A 12,142-nucleotide genomic window follows, 5' to 3' on the forward strand; every position below is an offset into this window, starting at 1 on the left:
GAGAAAGAGAGAGAGAGAGAGAGAGAGAGAGAGAGAGAGAGAGAGAGAGAGAGAGAGAGAGAGAGAAAGAAAGAAAGAAAGAAAATGAATGAGAAAAGATTATGGATGCAATTTCCTGCCTAGGTGAGTAGTGAAGGGATGTCTCTCAGAAAGATCAAGATCATAGCCTCATCTCCTAGAAAGTCCCCAGGTAGGTCAACAAGTCCTGTTTGTCTAGAGAAAGTCTCGGGACGAGTGAGTAAACAAAAGGATAAGAGTTATATTTTGAAGCCAGAGATTCCCAAGATACATACCTACAAACAAAACCTCAGAACAAAACAGAGTTTGTACCCAAAATTAATTAGAATTCCTCGGAGAAATAATGTGGTTTTTCAAAGATAACTTTAAAATGGTCTTGTAAAAGTTATGAAAATAATAAAGGAAAAAAAAATAGAAAAGAAATATGTTAAAGAGGAGAGATTTGGAAAGAAAATTAGCAACTTGGCACAAGAGGTACAAAATCTTACCCAAATTACAAAAACTTAGAATGGGTCAAACCAAAGTGAATAACACCGTGAGACAATAAAAGAAATAAGAAATAGTCAAAAGATTAAAAAAGAAGAAAATAAACAGTATTTCTTATCAAAAACAGATCTGGAAAACAGATCAAGGAAAGATAATTTAAGGATCACTGGATTAATTAGAAGTTATGACCCAAAAAAGGGCCTAGATATCATATTTCAAGAAATGAAAGACAGCTGCCCAGATCTCTTAGAACCAAAGAGTAAAGTGAGGCATTCACTTTTTTACTTAAGAAATCTCCCAAAAGGAAAACTCCTAGAAACATCATACATATCCCAAATCCAAAACCTCTAGGTCAAGGATTAAATTAAAAAAAAAAAAAAAAAAAAAAGACTGCAAACAGTCCAAATAGAAAGTTCAGAATTCATCCACATTCAAGATCATACATATAGAGTGGTGAAAAATTAAGAAGACTTGGGGCAGAACAGGGGTCCTCAAGATACAATCTGAGAAGATCTGAAGAAAGACCCCAGGCTACGATTAACCTGTCTGAAGTGCAAACACCTCTGAGCTAATGGAATCTGAGTCCATGAAGAATGAGGGAACCTCAGCTATTGAAAAGGCCAAACTCAGTTGTGCTGTGGAAAGCGACACCTGATGAGTGCAGAAGCAGCAGGGCAGGGATGCTGCTGCTTGCAAAAGAATGGAGCTCTTGATTTTGGGTTCCTGGTCAAAGTGAAAAGCTGAAGGGAAGCTTGAGGCACCATTCCCCCATCCTACAAGTAGAGGTGCTTACATTAGTACCTCTAATTTTAAAAAAGTGAACTGACAAAGAAGAAAGAACTCCACCACTAAACATATTATGGGAACAGGGAAGACTGGAATTCATCTTCAAAGGAAGACAGTTAAAAAAAAAAAAAAAAAAAAAAAAGCTTCTGCCCCAAAGAGTAAAGTGAAATGGTTCCCTCCCCACTAAGAGAATTTATAGTAGAACTCCAAAAAAAAATCAAAAATCAAATGAGAGACACTGAGAAAAAATTAAAGAAAAAATGAAAACCATCCCCCAAAATGTTAACCAATTAGAAAAAGATAATACAGAGTCTCAAAGATGAAAATGGTTCTTTGAAAATTAGAATCAGGCAAAGGGAAGCCAGTGAAGCTATGAGAGACCAAGAAATAACAAAATAGATTATAAAAAATTAGAAACTAGAACAGAATGTGAAGCATCTTATGAGAAAAATGATAAATCTGGAAAATAGATCAAGAAGAGAAAATATAAGAATAATTGGACTGCTAGAAAGTTGTGCACTCTAATGCAGGAAATAATCCTAGAAAATTATCCTGGAGTGATACAACATGAGGGGAAAGATACAACATGAGGGGAAAATAGAAAAAAAATCCACTAATCACTACCTTGAGATCTTTTATGGAAAACATGGAGGAATATTATTGCCAAATTTTGAAATCCCCAGATTGAAAAGAAAATTTTGCAAGAAACAAGGAAAAAAGCAATTCAAATATACTGGAGCTACAATTAGAATTGTACAAAACTTAGCAGCAGCTACCATAAAAGACCGCAAGTCTTGGAATCAGATCTATAGACAAACAAAAGAACTATGTGTGCTGCCAAAAATATCATATCCAGTAAAATTTTCTATAATTTCAAATGAGGAAAAAATGGACATTCAACAAACTTGAAGATTTTAAGGATTTTCCATCAACCAAACCCGAACTTAACAGAAAATGTAAGATATAAGAGGCAATATTAAAGATCAATTTTAAAGAACTCAACATGGATAAACTGTTTAAACCTGGACAAATTGGTTTTTTACAGATTTATATCAACAATAGGGTAAGCTCAAAAGAAAGATCAACAGAGTAAAGGTATAAAAAATAATCATGTTATACAAACGAGGTGCAGAGGAAGAATAGATACAGAGGCATTAGAGGAGGGTGGAGGGTGGAGGGCTCGTTGTTCTGAAAATCTACTCACATTGGGAATGGGTTCTATAGACAACACTATATAAATACCATGAAGACTATAGAACCCTCTATAAAGAAATAAATTGAGAGATTTGGGCAAATGAGCAAGCAAAGGGTGAGGGATGAAAAGAGAAAGATCCCTGGAAGGGGGGAAGTTAAGATATAGTAAGCCAAGTTATAGCGCAGAATTTAATAAAAGAGTCAGCAGGGACAGGAAAGATATATATGTATCTGAGGTATGTGTGGATGTGTGTCTGTGTGTATGTGCTACATATGCATATATATAAATATATCCTTTCTTAATTGTATCTTGCTTGGGGTGGTAGAGGAAATGAAAGGGAGACATGTATGTGTCTATGTGTGTGTGTGTGTGTATGTATATATTTACATATGTATATATATAAAAAATCCTTTCTTAACTATAGCCTGCTTGGAAGTGGGGGAGGAAGATGAAAGGGGGAAAAAGAATAAAGAAAAAAAAGGTGTGCAGTAGAGAACAATTTACAAGGAAGTAAAGAAAAGATGGACACTCATGAATATCATTTCTCCTACTAATATATTACATATTATACACACACACACACACACACACACACATATACACTTTCTTAAATTGGTATTTATTGTCATATTTTTTGAATCCTCCTTGATGCTCTGCTGGGCGCATGACAATGTCCTTTTTTGTTTTGTTTCATTTTGCCTTTCTGTTTTTCTTTTTTCTTATTCTGTTTCTTTGAATAAAATAAATTTTGAGGAAAAAACAACAATAATAACAAAAACAAATTTACCCAGAAAAGAACTTAGTATAATCCTACTAGAGGGAAAAAAGTGGATCTTTAACAAAATAGAGAATTTTCAATTATTCTTTTTTAAATTAAATTAATATATTTTAATATACATTTCTTAATGAATCGTTTTGGGAGAGGAATCAGAACAAAAGGGAAAAACCAAGGGGAAAAAAGAAAAAAGAAACGAGCATGCTGCAGTTTGAGTGGTGTAGATTCCTGATGGTAGAGGTTAGTGACTATAAGAGAGTTGTTAAGAATACTCTTTAAATCAGTTGCAGGTTCTAGGAGTGAAAGAATTCACTCATTCCCAAAATATTAGTTGCAAATTGAAAGTTTATTGTTGGATAAAAATCAGATTACCCAGAGACTGACTTCTATAGTGACAGATCTATGGAAAATGGAGTTTTGCACTGAGAATACAGTTCTTAGTGGACAGAAGAATCCTGATAGCTGAGTGAGCTACAGAGGTCCATCTGCCAAAGACCTTCATTGAAGGAAGCTATTATATTGGGTCTTAGTGGGGGCTGGGACAGCCCAAGCAGGTCAGACTCAGTGGGGGCTGGGACAGCCCAGATCTCCAATTGGAATTAACAACATTTCAAAGGGTGCTTTTTGACTAGGATTTCTAATTCAATCAAAGGCTGTGGCATCCTGGAAAGATAACTTATCTGTGGAGATATGCCTTCCCCAGGAGGGGCTGAGAATCTGAAAGGGATCACAGATCAAAAGGGAACACAGTTTCTTAAAGGGACCGCAACCCGCTTCAAACATAGCATGTGTTGATTTACATTCAACTCCATAGTTCTTTTTCTGGATGCAGTTGGAGTTTTCTATCCAAAGTTTATTGGGATTGCCTTGGAATTTCCAATTTTTCTTGATGAAAAGACTGAAACCTAATAGGAACTTTAAAATAGAAACATGGGAATAAACAGCAACATATAAAGATAAATATGAGGAAACAATGAGACAAGATTTTACAAAGATAAAATGTATACATTTGAAGTGCATATATTTTGATGCCAGAAGGGGAATGATACAAGTATCTTCTAAGAAATGGGTTATTATCAGCAAGAATTATAAGGAAGTCAAATAAGATGGAGGACCTGGGAATTATTTTTGTTAACTTTTGATTATTTTAAAAGAATGATAGGAGGGAAAGGAAAGATACAGAAAGGAAGGAAGGAAAGGAATATAAGGTATATATCTCACAAAATCATGGAGAACAAGTAGAAGTCTATATAAATGAAGAAGAGTTCAGGGAAGAAAAACATCACTTGGACATTTTGAACTGATGCAAAGTGAACAGAACAAGAACAATTTATGCTGCAACAACAATATCCTTAAAAAATGAATGTTTTTTAAGGATTTAAGATTGCTGTTCAATTCAGTGTCAGGGTATATATGCATTGGAATCCTCCGAACAAAGAGGAAATGTGCACAGTGTTTCACCATTTTGGACACAGCCAATGTGAAAATATATTTTGTTTGACTGGGTATTTATTAGAAGAGTTTTATTTTGTTGGTGTTGTTTTTCTTTTCCAGTAAAAGAGAGGGGAACAGAAAGGGAAAAGAGCATATGATTTTTTTTTTAAAAATAGCCTTTTATTTTTCAAAATACATGCAAAGATAGTTTTCAACATCCACCCTTGAGAAATCTTGTGTTCCATATTTTTCTCCCTCCCCCCATCCCTAGACAACAAGTAATCTAATACAGGTTAAATATGTGCAATTCTTCTAAACATATTTCCACACTTATCAGAACATATTCTTTTTAATCATTTTTTATTTTAAAAAAATAACATATAGAAGAATAGTGAGAGATCAAGTTGGATAGATGAAATGAGATCCAATTTTTCAAAGCCTAGAATGCCAGCCTAAGTTTGGGATTTATTATTGTGTGGGAAAGAAATGATCCTGTAATTAAATAGAATAAAAGAAATTTGGAAGTTCCTTTCACATGAAAGGAACCTCAGAGATCAAACCTCTCATTTTAAAGATGAAGAAACATGATTTAGAGAAGTTAAATGATTCACTCAAAATCACACAGGGCAGAGTTGCAACTCAGACCTACTCCTGCCACTTATACCAGAGCTGTTCTTCCAGGTGCTCTAGAACTTTTTCCTTGAGGACGCATCCAATTCCATTCAAAGGCAGGCAGATGCCTCCCTTTGCCACATCTGCTACTCTCTTCCCTCCCCCACACCCCTGGTCCTATCCCTGCCTGATCCCAATGACAAAAAGGATGGGGGGGGGGAGAGAGAGAGAGAGAGAGAGAGAGAGAGAGAGAGAGAGAGAGAGAGAGAGAGAGAGAGAGAAAGAGAAAGAGAGAGAGATGGATAAACAGAAACCATGTGCTTTTAGTTTGCCAGTTTCTCCTGTCCCAGCCTTGTAGGGAGAGAAAAAGGTCTTGCCTGAAGGAATCGGAGTCCCTGAAGATCTCTGGAAGAATGGGATCCTGGGAAGTAGAAGGGGCAACGACCCCTTCCTTCTCAGAGACCTGAGTAAACCACAGGGATGGACGAAATGAAGTGGAAACCTCCTGAATGGATTCAGGGATCAAGGTTCCTGCCATTCCTCCAGGAACTCCCTGTTGACTCCTGCCCCTTTGTGACAGTACGATGCCTTTTCTAATCCCCCACGCAGTGTCAGTAAAGACTGGAGTTTGGAGTTTGACCCACAACATCTCAGGAGTGTGGAAGCAACAGCTGCCAGAACTATCGGCTTCCTCAATCCCTCAAGGCAGGAAGGAGAGGAGAACCTGCTTCCAGATCTTGCCTTTCCTTGCTCATCTTCCTGCTCTCCTCAGCCTTTCTAGGGAATTGTTGATTTACTAGTCAGATCAACTCACAGGTTCTCAGAAAGGTAAGCAATCTTCTGTTTGTCTCCTTTTTTGGAGTTGTCCGAGACTGGGGCTCAGAATGGGATTAATAAAGACTAAATGGCTAAGATTTGAATAGTTTCTTCCAGAATCCCATTACCTTTGAAAATGGAATTACTGTGAAACAAAAATTACTGTAGTATTTCTCCTCCTTATTTGTTTCCAAATTGGAAATCTATTAAATGCATCCAAAAAATGAGTTCTTTCTCCAGAAGGTGAAGCAACAATCTGTATATCTATGGGGTATTACAAAGAATTTCTGAAAATCCATCATTAGAAACTGATTTCTTTGGAGCTTAAGGACACTGGGCTGAAACATAGAAGATCAGAGTTTAAGTAACTTTGTCATTAATAGTTGTATCATCTTGGACATAATCATTTTCCATCTCTGGATCTGTTTCTTTATTGGAAAAATGAAAGTTTGGACTACTAGTATATAACCCGATTCCACTTCTGACATCCTAAGACCAAAGTGCTATCCAGCACTTATTCCATAATTCTATTCAGTAACGTGCTGGTAAATATTTAACAACTCACTCTTCAAAATGCTGTTAAATTTAACCTGCATGATTAACAATTTTTCCATTGCTTTCTTAAGTCTAAATAACCAAAAAAAAAAAAAAAATCAATTCCTGTTTATAGAATTGTTGATTTCTGATATGTACATGTTGGTGCTGAAGATTTTACAGTCACTTTGAGCTGGAATCTCTGATTTATTTCTAAGAAGGTGGTCAGATTCTAGCCGTAGCTTCCTGTGCTGATAAGGGTTTGGTAAACCTATGGGATAGTCAGTTTACTCTTCCCAGAAGTCCTATCAACACCCACGTGTAAAAGGCAACTCTCCCATTTATTTTTCCCGAAGTTCTAGGAACTTAGGTGATCATTGGTCCCCTACTGTTTGATCCTTCTCCCTTCACAAACTTCAGCTGGATGTTGAATTCAACCTTCGTATGTTTGGTTAACCTTAGTAAGTTAAGGTAGGCTCCAAGGTTAGGTTGGAGCCACTCCCAAGATGGAAGGTTTAAAGATTACACATGTCATATTTTTTCCATGTTTAACATATATTGGATTATATGCCATCTGGAGGAGGGAGTGGGAGGAAGGGGGAATTGGAATACAAGGTTTTTCAAGGATCAATTGAAAAATTATCCTTGCATATGTTTTGAAAATAAAAAATTTCAATTAAAAAATAAATAAATAAAAGAAAACCTCATAGATAGGATGGTATATGGAACCATGCAGAGTTGGTATGACTGAAATACTAAAATATACATTTGTGCATGTATATATATATGCATGCATAGGTGAACATATAAGCATATACACACATACATATTGTGGGTATTGTATTTCTATGTGTGGTGCTTTATGTTTTGATATGTGCTTTACATATATTATTTCATTTGCTATTAAAACAACCTTATAAAGAAAAAAATGAATAAAAATGAAAAGGCCAAAAAAAAAAAAGATTATACATGTCAGGTCCCAATCTTTGAAGAAATATTGGGGAGAAAATGATCTCTGACTTCTCTTTCGGACCAAAGATTCCATAATCTTATGGTCACCAAGGGCCTCATTCCAGCAAGATGATCTCATGAACTTATTATATAATCGAGGTATATTACTTCTTTTCTAGAGTCTTCATTTTTTTTTTCATCCATAAAATGAAGGGTTTGGACTAGAAAGACTCAGCCATTCTAGTTCTATGCCCTCAGACTCTGTCCAGGTTCCTGAAACTCCATTACTAGAAATGCACTTTTTTGATATTTTAATACTTTCTCAACCTCTAGAACCCTCTTTTAAAATGCAAATATTTAAAGAAAGGGGCTGGAACCTTATCAGCTAGTACAGGGCTTTTAAATTTTCTTTTACTTGTGATCCTATTCGTGACCCCAGGTACATAGTTATATAAAATAGACATACAAATCAAACTGATTTGATACTAAATCATAATTTTGCAACCCCCACATCGATTTGTACGATCCTATATGGGATTGTGACTGAGTTTTAGAAGCTTTGAATTAGTGAATAGTAGGCTGATTGCAAAGCTTTTGGAATGGGCAAGAAGTAGCAGAAGCAGCGAGGTAGGAAGCATGCTCTTCAGCATCCATTGACCTTTTTCTCCCTTGGAGGAAAAAAATCTCTTCTTCTACCCCATCTTATTCATCTCTCTATATTTACGCTATCTGCATTAACACAGATGGAAACATATGAGCTAGGACTACCAAAACACGCTCAAAAAAGTGTTCTGTGTCTCATTATGAAATACTTGGGGGCTCGTGACTTCCCTTTCCTTCCAATATGGGAAGCTTCTAGGACCCAAGCTTGCTCTGTCTCCAGATACTTCCCTGTCATAAACAGGAAATGCTTCCAGTCTACTCTGCCTGTCTACCCTACACACTCATTCCTCTTGTCACTACTAGATGGCTAGATACTGGACGCTAAGCCAAATAAGGCTTGTTTGGGGTAGAGTGGGATCCTACCCTAGGATAAATCTCCAAACTAGTTTAAGCCCAAGATCCCAAGGTTCACAAGTAATAACTAACAAGGTAGTACCCCAGTGTATATCTGCTCTAAATAGTTGTCTCTTCAAAAATATCTGCTACATCTTCTCTTTGTGTATAAAAAGTAGGTCAAACTACACCTAGTTCAAATCTTGACTGCAATTTTCTACTTTGGTGAGTAGTACTCACTACTTTTGAACTTAATCTCCTTGGGCCTCAGTTTCCTTATTTGCAGAGCCCTAACTAATATTGTACTTGGGGCATAAAGTATGCTCTCAAGTCAGCTTATTGATTAATTATTTCAGCAAGCATTTATTAAGCACTGGCTATATGTCAGGTGCTGGGCTAAGTAACCAAAAAGTGAAACCTTCATTTTCCTCAACAAAGTTTAGCTAGACAACTTATTTGGGACATAGGAGAGATTCTAGGACACCAGATCATCCATGTTGGGCGGCAAGGAGTGTCTGAGTTGGGAAGAGTTCCCTTGGATTACTTATAGTATTGTTCATTAGTTGTTAAATTCAGTGGTCTTTATACTACTGAAGCTCTACACAAGAAGTATTGTCAACACGCTCTAAATTTTGGTGCCCAGAGGAAAAATCCCTTTGTCCTGGCTTAGTTATACTTTTAATCATTTTGTAGTTTTTGTTTTATTTTGTTTAACTCTGATTTTTTTTGTAAAATGAGGGAATTAGAGTAGGTATGTCCAAGATCCCTTCTAACTTTGAATTTGCATCTGTAATAGGAGCATGTGAACTTTGAGGTATGAAGTGGCAGAACCATGTCTAACAGTAGCAAGATTATAAATAAAATTTTGACTCTCCAAGGCAATACATCAATCAATAAGCATTTATTAACACCTATTGTATGCTAGGCACTGTGATAAATCTGGAGGCCAGGCTACAAAGACAAAAATGAAACAATTCCTGCTGTCAGTGAAATTTCATTCTATCAGTCTTGTTATTGAGTCATTTTGTGACTCCATTTGGGGTTTTCTTGGCAAATATATTAAAGTGATTTGTCATTTCCTTGTTCATTTTACAGATGAAGAAAGTAAAGCAGATAAGTAAGGTTAAGTAAATTTGCCCAAGATTATACAGCTAGTAAATGTCTGAGACTGGATTTGAACTCGGGAAGATGAGTCTTTCCAGTTCCAAGCCCAGTACTTTATCTATTGTGCCATCTAGCTACCCCATCTTAGTGTAGAAGACATAAAAGAATGTTTTTGCCCTGAACTTGGAACATCCTTCATTGTGTGTACCTCCCCTTATCACATTGAATTTCTTATTCCATCTTCTCTCATAAGAGACCCCCACAAAGTAGTCCTTCATTCCCCTTTGACTTTGTGGACAATAAAGGGAAATGAATTGGATTATATTTTCCAAAGTCTCATTCCTGTGTCAAGGGGCTCAGTTTCCTGCCTCTTTCCCTTCTTCCCCACTTAAGGAAGGGATAAGATTCTATCCTCAAGGATGTCAAGTCTGTGTGAGAAGGATTAAATCAGAGAACTTAAGAGTATTAGCACTAGAAGGGATCTGTGAACTCTTCTAGTCCAGCCCCTTCATTTTTACTGATAAGAAACCTGAGTCCCCAATTATGGTGAGCAGTAAAAGAGTCATTGCTAGAAACCAGGTATACTATTCACCAGTTCAGGGCTTTTCTATTATACAATTAGGCTGAGGTCCCAGAGAGGCATCCTGGAGATTTAAGGAATCGAGGATTGTGCCAACCTTCCCAGATTGATGCCCAGAAAGATACGATGAATAACCAATTTGTTTATCTGGCCCAGGCTAATTCCCTTACTGTACCAGCAGGTGAGAGGAGCCAGAGAAGAGAAAGTGAGAGAAGAGGTCCTCTCTTTCCCCAATTCTTTATTTGACCTTCTTCTTCTTACAACCCTTCTTTCCTCCCCTTTTCTACTTCTTCCTCTGCTCCTTCCTCTTCACCCTTTCTCCCTCCTTACAATCCTTCTCTCTCTCTCCTTCTACGTCTTCCCCCTTCTCCTTTCTTCTTTATCCTGTTAGGGTACTAAAGTCTAGTCTGGGCCATGCCCTTTATAAGGGAAGGTCTGGATTTCATTCAGCCCAATTCCTATAGTACCTTCTCTTTTTCATTGTCCTTTTATCTTTACTTAGTAATAGTCTGATTTTCACTTGAGAAAATGGATGGACTTTTTGGGTCTGCGGTACCAGACTTGGGTCTGTGGCAGTGAAAGATAGAGCCTATGTCTTACTCTTCTGACCCCTGGAAAACTAGCAACCTTTCTTCCTCGAAACCTCAAGTTGATACTTAGTCAATTCTACAATTCAATAAGCATTTCTTAAGCACCTAAAGTACTGTGCTGGAGGAGATTACTGCATGTGTAAGAGAAAGTGGAGAGGGAATTTAAAGGAAGGGGAGCACCTCAACAGGTGAAGAGGAAGGACATTCTAGACATAGGCAACAGGATAAGCCAAGGCGGAGAAGCAGAGAAACACAGAATGAATGCCTCAGATAATGTGTGTGTGTGTATGAGAGAGAGAGAGAGAGAAAGAGAGAGAGAGAGAGAGAGACAGAGAGAGAGACAGAGAGACAGAGAGAGATGCAGAGAGAGACAGAGAGACAGAGAGAGAAGACTGGAAAGGCTAGAGAGTCTTGATTGGTTAACTAAGAAAAATGAATACTATTCTAGTGTGGCAGTAAGGAAACTGAACAGTTTTGAGTAGAAAAGAGACAAAATCAACTCTGGGCTAAAGATGACTTTAGAAATAGTTTTGAGGGATGATTGGAAGGCAATTGAGTAGAGGAAATAATACTGTTTAAGAAGTGATTACAATGGATGATCCAAGGCAATTCCAATAGACTTTAGGTGGAAAATGCCATCTGAATCCAGAGAAAGAACTATGGAGACTGAATGCAAATTGAAACATGGTATTTTCACTTTTTTATTTGCTTGCTTTTTCTTTTTCATGGTTTTTTTCCCTTTTGATCTGATTTTTCTTTCACAACAAAGCTAATTTGGAAATATATTTTAAAGGATTGTACATGAATACATGTACATGTATAAACTATTGTTGTACATTGTCTTGAGGAGGGGGAGGGAAAGGAGGAAGGGAAAAAAATTTGGAACTCAAAATCTTACAAAAATGAATGTTGAAAACTATCTTTACATGTAATCGGAAAAAATAAAATACTACTGAGGAAAAATAAAAGAAATAATGGCAGTGGATGAACAATTCCCTTCTTTGCGGAGGTTGTAGGATCGTAGATTTAGACACTGTCAAGTTCACTCCCTGCCTTTTCCAGATGAGGAAACTGAGATACAGAGAATTTATGATTTGCCCAGAATCATACAACTAGTCAGCATGAGAAGGAAGTTTCAAAACCAGAGCCAAAGGAAAGGATAGAGTTTTTGTTATTTCTATTGTTATTGAGTCATTTTAGTAATATTCAACTCTTTGTGACTCCATTTGAGATTTTCCTGACAAAGATACTGCAGTAGTTTGCCA

The 12,142-nt window shown here is 36.8% G+C and overlaps 1 protein-coding gene across 2 annotated transcripts in view; it reads left to right on the forward strand.

The window, feature by feature from the left end:
• Window positions 1–5,657: 5,657 nt before the first annotated feature.
• Window positions 5,658–12,142, forward strand: part of SLC5A11 (solute carrier family 5 member 11) — a 50,292-nt gene continuing 43,807 nt past the window's right edge. For both annotated transcript variants that reach the window (XM_051967284.1, XM_051967293.1), the window contains exon 1: window positions 5,658–6,134. The gene's annotated coding sequence lies outside the window, so the exon portion shown is untranslated. The remainder of the gene's footprint in view (window positions 6,135–12,142) is intronic.

This window comes from Antechinus flavipes, chromosome 1 (genome assembly GCF_016432865.1).
Source record: "Antechinus flavipes isolate AdamAnt ecotype Samford, QLD, Australia chromosome 1, AdamAnt_v2, whole genome shotgun sequence".
Classification (NCBI taxonomy): domain Eukaryota; kingdom Metazoa; phylum Chordata; class Mammalia; order Dasyuromorphia; family Dasyuridae; genus Antechinus; species Antechinus flavipes.